Below are 16,925 nucleotides of genomic sequence, written 5' to 3'. Positions count from 1 at the left end.
GGATAGCTCAGGCCACAGGTCAAGCCTGCACACCCAGTAGTGAAGGGGTTCATCGCTCCTCAGAGTGTCGATATCTGCAGTTAAGGCAAGGTAGTCTGCTACCTGTCAATCGAGTAGTTCTCTGAGGGTGGATCCCGAAGGGCTGTGGCGATGCGTAGGACTTAAAAAGCTCCGCATGTCCTCCATCAACAACACGTCTTTAAAGCGTCCTGTCCTTGCCGTCGTGGTCATGGGAGGAGGAGGATTACTTTCACCTCTTCCCCTGTTAAATTCCCGTTGTGCTGTGACATCACCCTTATACGCTGTGTAAAGCATACTTTTTAATTTATTTTGCAAATGCTGCATCCTTTCCGACTTGTTGTAATTTGGTAACATTTCAGCCACTTTCTGCTTATATCCAGGGTCTAGTAGCGTGGACACCCAGTACAGGTCGTTCTCCTTCAGCCTTTTTATACGAGGGTCCCTCAACAGGCATGACAGCATGAAAAACCCCTTTGCACAAGGTTGGATGCTGAGCTACTCATTTCCCGTTACTCCTCCTCAGTGATCTCAATGAAGGTATGTTCTTCCCCCCAGCCACGTACAACACCACGGGTACCAGATAGGTGACAACGAGCACCCTGGGATGCCTGTTGTGGTATGTTTTCCTCCTCCTCCTCAAAGCCACATTCCTCCTCTGACTCCTCTTCCTCACAATCCTCTTCCAGCGTTGCCGCAGGTCCAGCAAGCGATGCTGATAAGGCTGTTTCTGGTGGTGATGGTGACCACAACTCTTCCTCTTCACGCTCATCTACGGCCTGATCCAGCACTCTTCGCAGGGCACGCTCCAGGAAGAAAACAAATGGTATGATGTCGCTGATGGTGCCTTCGGTGCGACTGACTAGGTTTGTCACCTCCTCAAAACAACGCATGAGCCTACAGGCATTGCGCATGAGCGTCCAGTAACATGACAAAAAAATTCCCAGCTCCCCAGAGGCTGTCCTAGCACCCTGGTCATACAAATATTCATTAACGGCTTTTTCTTGTTGGAGCAGGCGGTCGAACATTAGGAGTGTTGAATTCCAACGTGTCGGGCTGTCGCAAATCAAGCGCCTCACTGGCATGTTGTTTCGCCGCTGGATATCTGCCAAGTGCGCCATGGCCATGTAGGAACGCCTGAAATGGCCACACACCTTCCTGGCCTGCTTCAGGACATCCTGTAAGCCTGTGTACTTATGCACAAAGCGTTGTACGATCAGATTACACACATGTGCCATGCACAGCACATGTGTCAACTTGCCCAACTTCAATGCCGCCAACAAATTTGTTCCGTTGTCAAAAACCACTTTGCCGATATCCAGTTGCTGCAGACTCAGCCACTTTTCCACCTGTGCGTTCCGGGCGGACAGGAGTGCTTGTCCGGTGTGACTCTCTGCTTTCGAGCAAGTCAAACCCAAGACGGCGTGACACTGCCATATCCTGGATGTGTAATAGTACCTGGGGAGCCAGGGGGGTGCCGTTGATGTGGAGCAAGACGCAGCAGCAGAAGAGGACTCAGCCGAGGAGGTTATGGAAGAGGATGGATTAAGAGGAGTGGAGGAGGTGGCAGCAGGCCTGCCTGCAAGTCGTGGCGGTGTCACCAACTCCTCTGCAGAGCGACGCATTCCATGCTTGGCAGCCGTCAGCAGGTTTACCCAATGCGCAGTGTAGGTGATATACCTGCCCTGACCATGCTTTGCAGACCAGGTATCCTTGGTCAGATGGACCCTTGCCCCAACACTGTGTGCCAGACATGCCATTACTTCCTTTTGCACAATCGAGTACAGGTTGGGGATTGCGGGGACTGCGGTGTCCCAATAGCTACAAATTTTTTGAACGCCTCAGACTTCACCAGCTTGCATGGTAAAAGCTGGTGGGCTAATAGTTCAGACAAGCCAGCTGTCAGACGCTGGGCAAGGGGGTGACTTTCTGACATTGGCTTCTTACGCTCAAGCATGTCCTTGACAGACACCTGACTGTGGGCTGATGAGTGGGAACTGCTCAAGGCGAGAGACGGAGTGGCGGATGGTTGAGAGGGGGCAAGGAGGACAGCAGTGGTCGATGTGGCTGAAGATGCTGGACCAGGAGGAGGATGGCGGCTTTGAGTTTGTGTGCTGCTTGTACTCATGTGTTGATCCCATAGGCATTTGTGATGTGCGATCATGTGCCTGCGCAAAGCAGTTGTACCTAGGTGGGTTTTGGACACACAAAAAAAAATCCACACTGCTGAGCTCTGCTATGACGGCATTCTGGTGGTGGACACAGCATGCGTTGATTGGCGTGCCGTCGGGCTGACCCCGGGTGCCGATGCATGCTATCTGACTGTGCCACTAGCTCCTTGCGACGACCTCCCCCTGCTTCCAACTCGTCTCCTCCTCCTCTCTGTCTCCCCATCTGAACTTTCACCCTGTTCTTCTTCTTGCCGAGCGGGCACCACGTGACATCATCATCACACCGTACGTCAATGTGTGTAATGCTGCCTGACTGAGACATATCTCTGTTATCTACATCCTCTGGCAATAATGGTTGCGCATCACTCATTTCTTCAAACGGATGTGTAAATAACTCCTCTGACATATAAAGTGAGGCGGCTGTGGTGCGAGTGTCGGTGGTAGCGGCAGGCGGTTGAGTGGTATCTTGAGAGGTGCCCGAAGCTAAGCTGGAGGAGGATGGTGCGTCAAGGTTCCGAGCGGAAGCTGTAGAAGATTGGGTGTCCTGTGTTAGCCAGTCAACTATGTCCTCAGAACTTTTCAAGTTCAGGGTACGTGGCCTCTGAAAACTGGGCATTATTCTAGGGCAAAAGGGAATCACAGCACCACGACCACGACGGCCCCTGCGGGGTGGCCTGACTCGGCCTGTCATTTTTTTTTTGGATTATTGGTACTATGCATGCAAGCTACTGTGAGACCAGATATGAGTGGCACTGTGCAGTGGCAGAGGTTGGCAGAGTACACGCTGTAGGCCTGACACACCCGCTTGAAGACAACTAACTGCTATTCAATCTATAACAGTGAAAAAAATTTTTTGTTTTTAAATGCACGCTATTGTGACACCAGATATGAGTGGCAATGTGCACTGGCAGAGGTTGGCAGAGTACACGCTGTAGGTCTGACACACCCGCTTGAAGACAACTAACTGCTATTCAATCTATAAAAGTGAAAAAAGTTTTTGGGTTTTAAATGCACGCTATTGTGACACCAGATATGAGTGGCAATGTGCACTGGCAGAGGTTGGCAGAGTACACGCTGTAGGCCTGACACCCGCTTGAAGACAACTAACTGCTATTCAATCTATAACAGTGAAAAAAGTTTTTTGGTTTTAAATGCACGCTATTGTGACACCAGATATGAGTGGCAATGTGCACTGGCAGAGGTTGGCAGAGTACACGCTGTAGGCCTGACACCCGCTTGAAGACAACTAACTGCTATTCAATCTATAACAGTGAAAAAAGTTTTTGGGTTTTAAATGCACGCTATTGTGACACCAGATATGAGTGGCAATGTGCACTGGCAGAGGTTGGCAGAGTACACGCTGTTGGCCTGACACACAGATGCTTGCAGACAACTAACTGATATTCAATCTATAACAGTGTAAAAAGTTTTTGAGTTTTAAATGCACGCTATTGTGACACCAGATATGAGTGGCAATGTGCACTGGCAGAGGTTGGCAGAGTACACGCTGTAAGCCTGACACCCGCTTGAAGACAACTAACTGCTATTCAATCTATAACAGTGAAAAAAAATGTGGGTTCTTAATTGCACGCTATTGTGACACCAGACCAGATATGAGTGGCACTGTGCACTGGCAGAGGTTGGCAGAGTACACGCTGTAGGCCTGACACACCTGCTTGAAGACAACTAACTGCTCTTCAATCTATAACAGTGTAAAAAAATGTTTTGGTTTTAAATGCACGCTATTGTGACACCAGATATGAGTGGCAATGTGCACTGGCAGAGGTTGGCAGAGTACACGCTGTAGGCCTGACACACGCTTGAAGACAACTAACTGCTATTCAATCTATAACAATGTAAAAAAAAAATTGGTTTTAAATGCACGCTTTTGTGACACCAGATATGAGTGGCAATGTGCACTGGCAGAGGTTGGTAGAGTACACGCTGTAGGCCTGACACACCCGCTTGAAGACAACTAACTGCTATTCAATCTATAACAGTGAAAAAAGTTGTTGGGTTTTTAAATACACACTATTGTGACGTGGCACTGTGCACTGGCAGAGGTTGGCAGAGTACACGCTGTAGGCCTGACACACATGCTTGAAGACAACTAACTGCTATTCAATCTATAACAGTGTAAAAAAAAGTTTGGGTTTTAAATGCACGCTATTGTGACACCAGATATGAGTAGCACTGTGCACTGGCAGAGGTTGGCAGAGTAGACGCTGTAGGCCTGACACACACGCTTGAAGACAACTAACTGCTATTCAATCTATAACAGTGAAAAAAACTTTTTTTTGTTTTTAAATGCACGCTATTGTGACACCAGATATGAGTGGCACTGTGCACTGGCAGAGATTTGGCAGAGTACATGCTGTAGGCCTGACACACAGACGCTTGCAGACAACTAACTGCTATTCAATCTATTACAGTGAAATTTTTTTGTTTTTAACCCCTTAAGGACCAAACTTCTGCAATAAAAGGGAATCATGACATGTCACACATGTCATGTGTCCTTAAGGGGTTAAATGCAAGCTATTGTAACACCAGATATGAGTGGTGGCATTGGGCAAGTGGGCACAGTATCCACTGTGAGCCTGACACAGAAGCTGGCAGGCAGGCAACTGCAATTAGATTACACAGGAAAAAAAAGCAGACTGATGTTCTAGCCCTAAAAAGGGCTTTTTGGCCTTCAGGACTGTAGTGGACACTGAATACACTAGCCTAGCTATCCATTTCCCTATCAAATGAGCAGCAGCTACACTTTCCCTCTTCTATCTAAGAATGCAGCTTCAGAATGAATCTGCACAGGAGGTGGGAGGGTCTGGAAGGGAGGGTCTGCTGTTGATTGGCTGGAATGTGTCTGCTGACTGTGAGGCACAGGGTCAAAGTTTACTCAATGATGACAAATAGGGGGCGGATCGAACCGCGCTATGTTCGCCAGGAACTATTCACCGGCGAACAGTTAGGTACATCACTACTCACTACATACAGCTTTTCTCTGTCCCAGACTATATACCAGGAGCTTCTGCCTGCTAGTAAGAAGGTAAGGAGACAAGTGGACCAGCAAGTGCTAGGGGACAGTCCTTAGAAAGTGTTGAGCGAGCGCATCATTAGACGCATTTATACCAAGCTCAGGTGCTGTCTGCACAGTATGCCCTTAGTCGGCCAGCTGCATAATTGGCAGGTAGCCTGACATGCATTCATGCTAGGCTGGCCTTCTAATTCTTTGGGCAGACATGTCCTTTTTTTGGGCATGTTCGCCCCTTTTGGCAGGTTACGTGATTTGTGTCAGAGGTACACCCTTTTACCGTGCCCATTGACTTACTGCTTGACTGGACACTGCTGTTAGGGGTTATGGAATTACTTGAAAGATGAAAGCATAAATTAGTGAGAGATTAGCCTAGGGTATGTGTTTTCTTATAGCTGCTGTTTTCTTTCTCTCCAGCACCATCTCCATCAGATACATGACGCTTGGGAGTGTTTTACTGTTTTTGGTTGATATGATTCTGTAATTAGGCCCATCATAATTGTCAGCAATAGGCCCACTGGGCTCTTAATCTGGCCCTGGTCTGAGACAAACAACAAGTAGAAGCACAATCAGGTATGTGGATTACTGTCTAAACTGTGCATAGAGCACTTCCTGTCAGTCCAGTCGGGTACAGTAAACTGAAGCTCCTGCACCGCGGACCGGAGTGGAGCTCAGCCACGCTAGAAGGAGGGAGTGGTAGGAGGCACAAGAAGTAGGAGGGAGATAAGGAAGGGCAGGGAGGGCAGGGGTAATAGCAATACACTAAGGGGTGGAGGGAGGTGTGGGAGAGGGAGGTGTGTAAGAGGTGTGTAAGGGGAGAAGATTCTAAGGGGGGAAGGGGAGAACCAGGGGGGTTAGCAAAACACTAACGGGGTGAGGGAGAGGACCCCGGGGAGAGGGGGTGTGTGAGGGGAGAGAAAACATTAAGAGACAAGGAAGGGCAGGGCACATTAAGGGACAGGGAAGGGGGGGACATGAAGGGACAGGGAGGGGAGAGGACTAGTGAGGGGGTTCGGGAGGAAAACTAAGGGGAAGGGAGTGGAGAGGACCACTAAGGGACAAGGAAGGAGGGCATTAAGGGACAGGGAAGGGGGGGGGCAGGGATGGGGGAGGGAACGCCAAGGGGAAGGGAGGGGAGAGGGCCACTAAGGGGGGAAGGAGAGGGACACACTCTAAGAGACAGGGCAGGGAAGGGGGACACACTCTAAGAGACAGGAAAGTGAGGGGAGAGGACCACCAAATGACAGGGAAGTGAACACAAACATTAAGGGACAGGGAAGGGGGGACACATTAGGGGACAGGAGAGGGGGGGCACACTAAGGGACAGGGAAGTGGGTGGAGAGGACCACTAAGGGACAGGGAAGGAAAGGATAAACTGTTCAGGACATCACTAATGCACAGTAGATTCATCTCATGATTGTGTAGTAAAATATAACGCAATGAATATACAGGATTACAAGACGCTAGGGATGTGCATGGGGAAATTATTCGGTTCGGTTCGGCATTCCAAAACTCTGGAATTCGGCATTTCGGAATTTAGGAATTTCGGCACTTCGGATGTTCTCTTGCAGCCCGTTAGTTGATAACTCCCTAATTCCCACGGTATTAGGGAGCTATCTACCAAAAGGCTGAAAGACCTAAATTGGCCTTTCAGACAAATTTACTAATACTAAGTAAAAATTACTTTTAAAAAGTTTTTAAAAAATGTGTATTGCTACATTCTGCCCCTACTCGCTATACCGCGAGTAGGGGCATGTCTATCAAACAGTAAACTGCTCACTGTTAAAATAAAAAGTGTCCCCCCTCCCGAGCCTACCCCTAATCGGTGGGTGGGGACCCTAAATTAGAATAAGGCCTTTTGTCATCCCCCCCAACCTCCACCCCTGAGTGGCGGGTGGGGGCATAAATAATTTTTGGGGGGAAGAACTATTGTCCTCCCTCCCCCGATCCCCACCCCTAGCGGCAAGTGGGGGCCCTAAATCAGAAAAATGGGGGGGACCTCTTGTCCCCCCCCCAGTCCCCACCTCTAAAGCGGCCTGTGGGGGCCCTAAATTAGAATAAGGGCCTCTCTGTGGGGGCCCTAATTTAGAATAAGGGGGGGAACCTATTGTCCTCCCCGCTGGCCCCCACCCCATAGCGGTGGGTGGGGGCCCTAAATATCAATAAGGGGGGGACCTATTGTCCTCCCCTCCAGCCCCCACCCTGAGCGGCGGATGGGGGCCCTAAATAAAAATGTAACCCCCCAGGTATCTAGGGGGTCCCCACCCAAACCCGTAGTCACCCCTCTCCCAACAAATTTAATAAACCCCTACCTTCTCCCCTCACCCTAAAAAAAAGTGAGGGGGGACCAATAACTAGGTACCTGTAAAAAAATAAATAAAATTTACCATTGGATGTCGTCTTTTTTCTAAAATCTTCTTTTTTCAGCCCCAAAAAAGGGCAAAAAAATCCATAATAACCATTGCACTTTAAAAAAAAAAAAAAACAGAGCGCAAAAAAGTAATCCATCTTCACCTATGGAGGGCACTGTGCAGACTGAGCTCCGCAGGGCGGGGGCAAGGCTTATTAAGCCTTGCCCCGCCCTGCAATTAGGCACAGAGTACTCTGGTTGGTTGGTTTAAACCATCCAATCAAAGTGCTCTGACAGTTAAATGAAGAGACTGACAGGTAAGTCTCTACATTTACCTGTCACAGCACTCTGATTGGTTAGCTTGAAATCCAGCCAATCATATTGATCTGTGTAATTTTACACAGCGTGGGAAAGTACTTTGTAATTTTCACACGCTGTGTTATTTGACTCATAACAACACTCTGGTTGACTAAAAGTAATCGCTTCGGAACTTCGGCACCTCGACACTCCGGAACTTTGGAACTTCGGCAATTTCGGAACTTCGGCAATTCGGACATTCGGAAGTATCGAAACGACTTGCACATGTCTACAGGACGCTATGGAGGAAGGGGAGGGATCTATAAGGCTACCATTAAGGTGTATTAAAGAAAGGTAAATAGCTGAAATAGCTATGGTGTGATCCCTAAAATAAGGTGCCCTATCAACTGTGCCTTCGAGAACACCCCTTAAGAAAATGCCTGAAAGAACTGCTGCTCCCAGCCTAGCCGCTCAAATAGTATCGGCATCTGATAACTAAGCTAGGTGCAGGAAGTTAGACAATCAAAGAACCAATGCTCCTAACTAATCCGCTCATGTTGTAGTGACAACTGGTATCTAAGCTAGGAGCGAGTTGGTAATGTAGCAAAAAAAAAACGCTCATGTTAAGCAGATGGAGGTTAAACACTGTTGGTGCCGTGGCTGTGGATAGCACCATAGGCGTGCGCACGGGGTGTGCCGGGTGTGGTTGGGCACACCCTAATACCCGCAGCCCACACCATGTGCCTCTATGGGCCAGTGAGGGAGATCAAAGATCTCCCTCACCGGCCCACAGGCAGGGAGGGAGGCAGGAGAGGACCCGGGGAGCTCTTGCCAGCAGCTCCGCCGGGTTCCTCTCGAGAGATCGGAGTGTTGCCACGGCAACGTTCAGATCTCGCGGGATTAGAGTGAACTCTAGCCCCGCAGGTTAGAGTTCACTCACCACTGGACCACCAGGGATGGCAGCAGCATGGTCCCCCCTCCCTACACAATGCACACAAACAGCACACACACACTAACAGCACTCTCACACACTAACAGCACCCTCACACTAACAGCACCCTCACACACACATACACACACACAGAGACACACTAACAGCGCCCTCACACTAACAGCGCCCTCACACACACACACAGCAGCCTCACACACACACACACACAGCACCCTTAGACACACAGCACCCTTAGACACACGCAGCGCCTACACACACACACACACAGTGCGCCCACACACAGCACCTACACACAGCTTAGCGATGAAGCAGTTATTGCTGCCCAGTCACTAACAATGCCTAATCCCCAATAAATTAATTAATGGGGGGAGGGGAATACCAGTGTCCTCACCAGCTCTTACCCATTAGTTGTGGTTGGGAGCTATAATATAGATATATTACTGCTGTTTATCAGAGATAACCTCCCCCTCCACCCCCTCCACCCCCCCCCCCCCCCCATAGGCATATTGACCACCCTATGCTTTTATTTTTATGTGGTGGCTGGCTAGCAGTCAATATATACTATTTATTTCAATGGGCAGGTAGTGACAGGCTGACACAGGGATGGACTGGGACAAAAAGTCATCCTGGACAGTTAAAGGTAGAGCAGCCCACTAGGAGGGGTGGGGTGTGAAAGGGGCATGTTTGTCATCACCAATGACAACCTCCCTTCCCTTCAAATTAGTATATTAGTGTGATGCATCCAGTGCTCTCGGATCAAGAAAATGTCCTGTTTTTTTCTGCACATTGCAAGCATATGCTGAGGACACCAGAGAGCACAAAGGAACAGGGCTCTTAAAACGTGCTCTGCATATGTGGGGGTGCTTCTTGTCGTGTTGTATGTGTTTGGAGGACGTTTATGTAATTGCTTGTGTGTAGAGGAGACTGTTTGTGCTATAGTGTGTAAAGTGGTCTGTCTGGGGTGTACTATGTGTGGCTACAGGCTGTAGTGTGTGTGTGTGTGTGTGTGTGTGTTTCTGGGGTGTTAATTATGTGATTGTGTTGTGTGTGTGTGTGCATGTGTGAGCGTGTTTATAGGCCTTTAGTAGACCTAGGGGGGCCTTTAGTAGACCTAGGGAGGTGTTGCGTTTGCATGTAAGAACTGTACTGTGTGTGTATCTAGGGGCTACAGGGGGCTGCATTTTGTGTGTATGTGTATAGGGGCTGTTGTGCACATGGGTGTGTATAGAGGTGAAATGTGTATAAAGAGGTAGTGTGTGCACAGAAGGTGTAGTGTGTGTGTGTGTGTGTGTGTGTAGAGGTAAAATTTATGTGTACATGGGTATAGGGTGTGTGTGAGTGCAATTGAGTGCAATGGGGGTGTAGTGTCTGTTTATAGGGTGTATAGCGTGTGTGTAGTGCGTGCATGTGTGTGTGTGTGTGTGTATTCAGAAAGTGTAATGTGTGTGTTTATAGGGGTTTATAGCGTGTGTTTAATGTGTGTGAGTGCAGTGTATAGGGGGTATAGTGTGTGTGTGTGTAAATGCAAGGGATGTTCTATTTATAAATAGTATAGAGTGTGTTTAGTGTGTTTGTATGTGTAAGTGCAGTGGGTGTTGTATGTGTGTATAGAGGGGTACAGAGTGTGTGTAGAGTGTGTAAGTTAAAAATTACAAAAATAAGTGCTCTCTATCTGTAAATAAAGCTGCAGTTCACCAACAAGGTGTTCCCTCAACCTTGTGTAAAACAAGACAAATATATAGAAAAAGGTGAACAGCGCTAGCGGTATACACAGATATATATATATATATTACATACGTAATCGGAGATACTTCTCGATGGTATAGCTTAAAAGAAAAAAAAAAACAGAATACAATAATAGTGCAATATATTTTGATGGTATAGTGGATGATAGAGGAATATATAATTCTAACTCACGGGCCTGGACGGAATAATCCCCGTCTGTGGATTTCTTGGTGTGCAGTCTTCTAGGTGAACTTATAGGTGTGAATTCTCGTGGTATATAGAATGAGAAAATACAAAAAAAACAATGGTATAGAAAGTAGGTATATGTACAACGAAAATAAAAGAGAACCTACTTACATAGACTAGAACAATGGACCTGCTCTAGTTTAAACGGCTTCAGGTGGAACAATCCCCACCTAAGGATGTACTGGACCCAAATGTAGCAGCAGCAAGATGAGGTAGGAAGTAGGACTAGAGATAAACTGGGTAGTATAAAAATGTATATACTTTATTTTAACAAATATTTAAAAGTGCATAACAGATATATAAAATACCAGTCAGAATAAAAAATTAAGAGTCCGTGGTTCTTCCTCACTTAACGCGTTTCGCCGTGGCTTTTTCAAAAGTACATGTCTGCTGCAGGGGGTCCTCTCAGTTATAAGTCTTCTGTAGTTGTGGAAATAGATTCCGGTGTGTAAATTGCGTCACTTCCGGTTTCGTCGCGATGACGCGGACGGAAGTTCTTCAGGCGCCATTTTGGATATGGGCAAACAGTCCGTGAGTGCCCACAAAACGGCACAGTAATGTCCAGATGAGAGTAACATATTAGATAAATATTATCACATAAAAACAGGATAAATATTATGCCAGTATAGGTGTTTAAACATAAAGGGGGGCATGGAGATATTTCATACAGATAATTACTGTTTAGATAAATGGCTGTAGATTGGAGGCGAGTGTGTAAGTTAATGTAGGTGCAGGGGGCGAAGTTTGTGGGTATAAGGGATGGGGACTTAAATAATCAATTTACTAATTGGGGCTTATAAAATCAATTTACTAATTTAATTATTAAATAAAACAAAAAACACATGCACACATTTACTCCCCCTCACCTTATTACCTTGCCGGGGGAGAGGGGGCAGGTTCAAGATGATCCCTGGTTGTCCAGCGGGCTAGTAATGTAGTCTGTACCCCCGCAGGGGGTTACCATGGCCATCTTTTGATTTCTCCTGCAATCCTTGGCCATCACGGCCCACCAAGCATTTGTCAGGACTGAACTGAGAGCATCAACTAATGCTCTCAGCCCATCAACACCTGCCCAGATAAACATTCCTATGTTGAGCATCGTAGCCCCAAGTTTGGTATTAGATTGTTAGAACCTTCTGCCCCTATTACAACTTCAGTGAGATGGTGTTGTAATGAAGATAGGGGTGCTCCTTAAATACTCCATTGCTATGCATAAATTACTTTGGGATATTGTTCCATTTCATAACAGAGTAAAGGAACACTCTGAACTCCATAACCACTACTGTAGTGATTATGGTGCCAGAAATACCCCTGGGCTACCTCATTGTAAGTACAACACCAATCAGAAAGTCCAATATAATTACTTCTTAGAGGCTTCTGTTGGCTCCCCTTGGCTAAGCCCTACACTGTCAGGCAAAGTTCAGAAAGAGACCTACCAGCTTTCCTGTAGCTGTAGTGATGGCAGGGCTGGCACCCATCCAGCTGTATTGGTTATGGGGCTTGGAGTGCTACTTTAAAATAGAGATTTAATTTGTCCGTTTACCACAAGATGGTGCTGCAACCTAAGAGATATCCTTTTAGCTTATGATTATTATTAGCTTATTAAGCAGCAGGTAAATGATGTGGAAGATCTATTGACTGGAGAGAGAGAATGGAGAGATGTTTTTTTCTGGCTGGGATGTGTGGATGGCTCAGATTGATGGAAGATAGACAAACCGAACATTAAGAAAGCCTATGCTATTAAGATTTGGGATGTATAGAGCTGGTTCTATCTTTTAATTAAGCCTTACTTTACATTACAGTATGTCTGGATAGCGATGCACAACCTTGTGTGTGGATGTGGTGTGTAAGATTGTACTGTGAGTGGGTGTAAGAAATCAGCTGCATTTTAATGAGAATGCATCATTTACGTTAAGAGCGTTTTCAGTGTGTAGTCTCTAGTCTTTGATATGTGTATATGCATTTGGGAAGGATAATACTTTATGTTCCAAAATAGAACTTCTGGTCTTTCCTCCCTCAAGTGTTACTACTCCCGTGTCTGTCTCCCTCCAAGTCAATGGCGCTACCATCACCTCTACCTTGCAGGCTCACTACCTGGGTGTTCTTTTTGAATCCAGCCTCTCCTTCACCCCTCATGTCCAATCAATCACCAAATCCTGTTGCTTCAAACTTAAAAACGTAGCGCGTATCCGCCCCCTATTTAACCTCGGATGCGGCTAAGGTGCTGGTCCATGCTCTTGTTCTCTCTCGCCTGGACTACTGCAATACTCTTCTCAGTGGTCTTATGTGTTCCCAGATTGCATCGTTGCAATCTATAATGAATGCAGCGGCGAGGCTCATTTTCCTGTCCGCTCGCACCTCCCATGCCTCCCAGCTCTGAAAGTCCCTGCATTGGCTTTCAGTTAGATATAGGACTCAATTTAAAACTCCGGTGCTTGCTTACAAGTCCTTACATACATAATGCTGCTCCAACCTACCTATCCTCCCTAATACACAAGTATGTCCCGTCAAGGCTCCTATGCTCTGCCAAAGACCTACTTATATCATGTACAGGTTTTGTGGGTTTTTGGAAACTTACAGGGTTCAAATATAGGGCTTTCCCCTTTTCTATGTTTGCACATTGAAATTTGCCAGATTAATGTTACCTTTGAGACCTTATGGCTGCCCAGGAATGACAATTAACCCCTTCATGGTATACCATTTGTAAAAGCAGACAACCCAAGGTATTCAAAATGGAGTATGTCCAGTCTTTTTTAGTAGCCACTTAGTCACAAACGCTGGCCAAAGTTAGCGTTCAGATTTTTTTCTTTGCATTTTTCACAAATAAACTGCCCTTTCACCGATGATATCATAGGTATAATAAATGTTACTGCTCCAAAACACTCATATTTGTGTAGAGTGATGTATCATGAGTACAACAGTACCACTCTTGTACAGGTTTTATGGTGTTTTGGAAAGTAACAGAGTCAGATATAAGATTTGCCAATATCTGTTTTTGCAAATTGAAATTGTCCAGATTGGCTGTGATGCCTTTGAGATGGTATGGCAGCCTAGAAATAAATATTAACCCCACCATGGCATACCATTTGAAAAAATAGACAACCCAGGGTTTTCAAAATGGGGTATGTCCAGTGTTTTGTAGTAGCCACTTAGTCACAAACGCTGGCCAAAGTTAGCGTTCATGTTTGTTTTTTGCATTTTGTACACAAAAACTGCACTTTTACCAGTAATATCATCGTCGTGATACATTTTACTGTTTTGAAACACTCATATTTATGTTCAGCAAAGTCTCCCAAGTATAACAATACCACCCATGTGCAGGTTTTTTGTTGTTTTGGAAAGTTACAGGGTCAATATAGGGATTGCCCATTTCAGATTGCCAGAATGGTTTGCTGGACCTATGTTGCTTTTCGAGACTATATGGTAGCCCAGGAATGTGAATTAAGCCTTTCATGGCATACCATTTGCTAATGTAGACAACCCAGGGTATTCAAAACGGGGTATTATTGTTATTATTATGAATTTATTATTTATATAGCGCTATCAGATTCCATAGTGCTGTACAATGGGTGGACTAACAGACATGTAATTGTAACAAGACAACTGGACGTACAGGAACAGAGAGGTGGAGGGCCCTGCTCAATGAGCTTACATTCTAGAGGGAGTGGAGTATAGTGACACAAAGGGTAAAAGTAGGGGTATGAATTAGGTTGTTAGAAAAGTATTCACAAAGGGCTTAGTGGGTCATTTTTGAAGGTTGCAGGAGAGGAGTCGTGGGGTATGGGGGATAAAAACCTGGCAAAAGTTTAATTGATATGCTTTCTTGAAGTAAGTTTTCAATGTTTTTATGCATGAGTGGAGACTGCGTAAATGTCTTACGGAGAAGGGATGGGAGTTCCACAGAAGAGGTGCAGCTCCAGAGAAATCTTGGAGGCGAGCATTAGAGGTGGGAGTACGGACAGAGGATATAAGTAGGTCTTTGGCAGAGCGCAGGGGCCTCGACAGGACATACTTGTGTATAGGGAGGATAGGCAGGTTGGAGCAGCATTATGTAAGGACTTGTAAGCAAGCACCAGAATTTTAAATTGAGCCCTATATCTAACTGGAAGCCAATGCAGGGACTGACAGAGCGAGGAGGCGTGGGGGGTGCAATCGAACAGGAAAATGAGCCTCGCCGTCGCATTCATTATAGATTGCAGTGGTACAATCTAGGAACACATAAGACCACTGAGAAGAGTATTGCAGTAGTCCAGGCGAGAGAGAACAAGAGCATGGACCAGCACCTTAGCCGCATCCGAGGTTAAATAGGGGGCGGATACGCGCTACGTTTTTAAGTTTGAAGCAACAGGATTTGGTGATTGAACAACAGCATGGACCAGCACCTTATCCGCATCCGGCATTAAATTGGGCCGGATGCACAGTATGTTTTTGAGATGGAAGCGACAGGATTTGGCAATTGATTGGACATGAGGGGTGAAGGCGAAGTTGGAGTAAAAAGAACACCCATGCAACAAGTCTGCGAGGTAGAGGTGATGGTAGCGCCATTGACTTGGAGACAGGCAGACATGGGAGTAGTAACACTTGAGTGAGGAAAGACCAGAAGTTCTGTTTTGGACAGGTTGAGTTTAAGGAAGTGAGCAGCAATCCAGTTGGAAATCGCAGAGAGGCAGTCAGAGACACGAGTCAATATGGGCGGAGAAAGATCAGGAGAGGACAGATAGATTTGCGTGTCATCTGCATAGAAATGATAACGGAAGCCAAAGGAGCTGATGAGTTTACCAAGGGAGGCAGCATAGATAGAGAACAGTATGGGATCAAGGACAGAACCTTGGGGGACACCGACAGAGAGTGGTTGGGGGAAAGAGGTAGAGTCAGAGAAAGAAACACTGAAAGAGCGCGGGGAGAGGTAGGAGGAGCAGCAGGAGAGAGCAGTATCCCGTAGACCAAAATTACAGAGAATGCAAAGAAGCTGTTGATGCTCAACAGTGTCAAAGGCAGCAGAAAGATCAAGGAGAATTAGGATAGAGTAATGGCTGCAAGACATAGCAGCAATTAAATCGTTGGATACTTTGGTCACAGCCGTTTCGACAGAATGACCAGCGCAGAATCCAGACAGAAGGGGGTCAAGTAGAGAGTTGGATTTGAAAAAGTCAGTCAGTCTGGTGTACACAACTCACTCAAGGATCTTGGAGGCAAATGGCAGTAGCAAGATAGGGCGGTAGTTGGATGGAGAGGTGGGTGTTAAGGCTGGGCTTTTTCAGAATCGGGGTTACAGTTGCATGTTTGAAGGGTGAGGGAAATGTGCCAGAGGAAAGGGAGAGATTGAAAATTTTAGTAAGAGGAAGAGAAACCTCTTCTAAAGATGATGCACAAGAAAGCCCGCAAACAGGTTGCTGAAGACAAGCAGACTAAGGATGTGGATTACTGGAACCATGTCCTGTGGTCCAATGAGACCAAGATAAACTTATTTGGTTCAGATGGTGTCAAGTGTGTGTGGCGGCAACTGGCGGTGAGGAGTACAAAGACAAGTGTGTCTTGCCTACAGTCAAGCATAGTGGTGGGAGTGCCATGGTCTGGGCCTGCATGAGTGCTGCCGGCACTGGGGAGCAACAGTTCATTGACGGAACCATGAATGCCAACATATACTGGAGCAGAACATGATCCCCTCCCTTTGGAGACTGGGCCGCAGGGCAGTATTCCAACATGATAACGACTCCAAACACACCTCTAAGACGACCACTGCCTTGCTAAAGAAGCTGAAGGTAAAGGTGATGGACTGGCCAAGCATGTCTCCAAACCTAAACCCTATTGAGCATCTGCAGGGCATCCTCAAACAGAAGGTGGGGGAGAGCAAGGTTAAGGCAGTGCTGGAAAATAATGGTGGCCACACAAAATATGGACACTTTTGGCCCAATTTGGACATTTCCATTTAGGGGTGTACTCACATGCACTCAACTTCTTTGGTCGACCATGGCGAGCCCTGTTCTGATTGGTACCTGTCCTGTGAAACCGCTCTATGGTCTTGCCCACCATGCTGCAGCTCAGTTTCAGGGTCTTGGCAATCTTCTTATAGCCTATGCCATCTTTATCTAGAGCAACAATTTTTTTTTGTTCAGACCTTGTAACCATGAGTCA

Source organism: Pelobates fuscus, chromosome 3 (genome assembly GCF_036172605.1).
Source record: "Pelobates fuscus isolate aPelFus1 chromosome 3, aPelFus1.pri, whole genome shotgun sequence".
Classification (NCBI taxonomy): domain Eukaryota; kingdom Metazoa; phylum Chordata; class Amphibia; order Anura; family Pelobatidae; genus Pelobates; species Pelobates fuscus.
Note: the sequence above shows the minus strand (reverse complement) of the source record.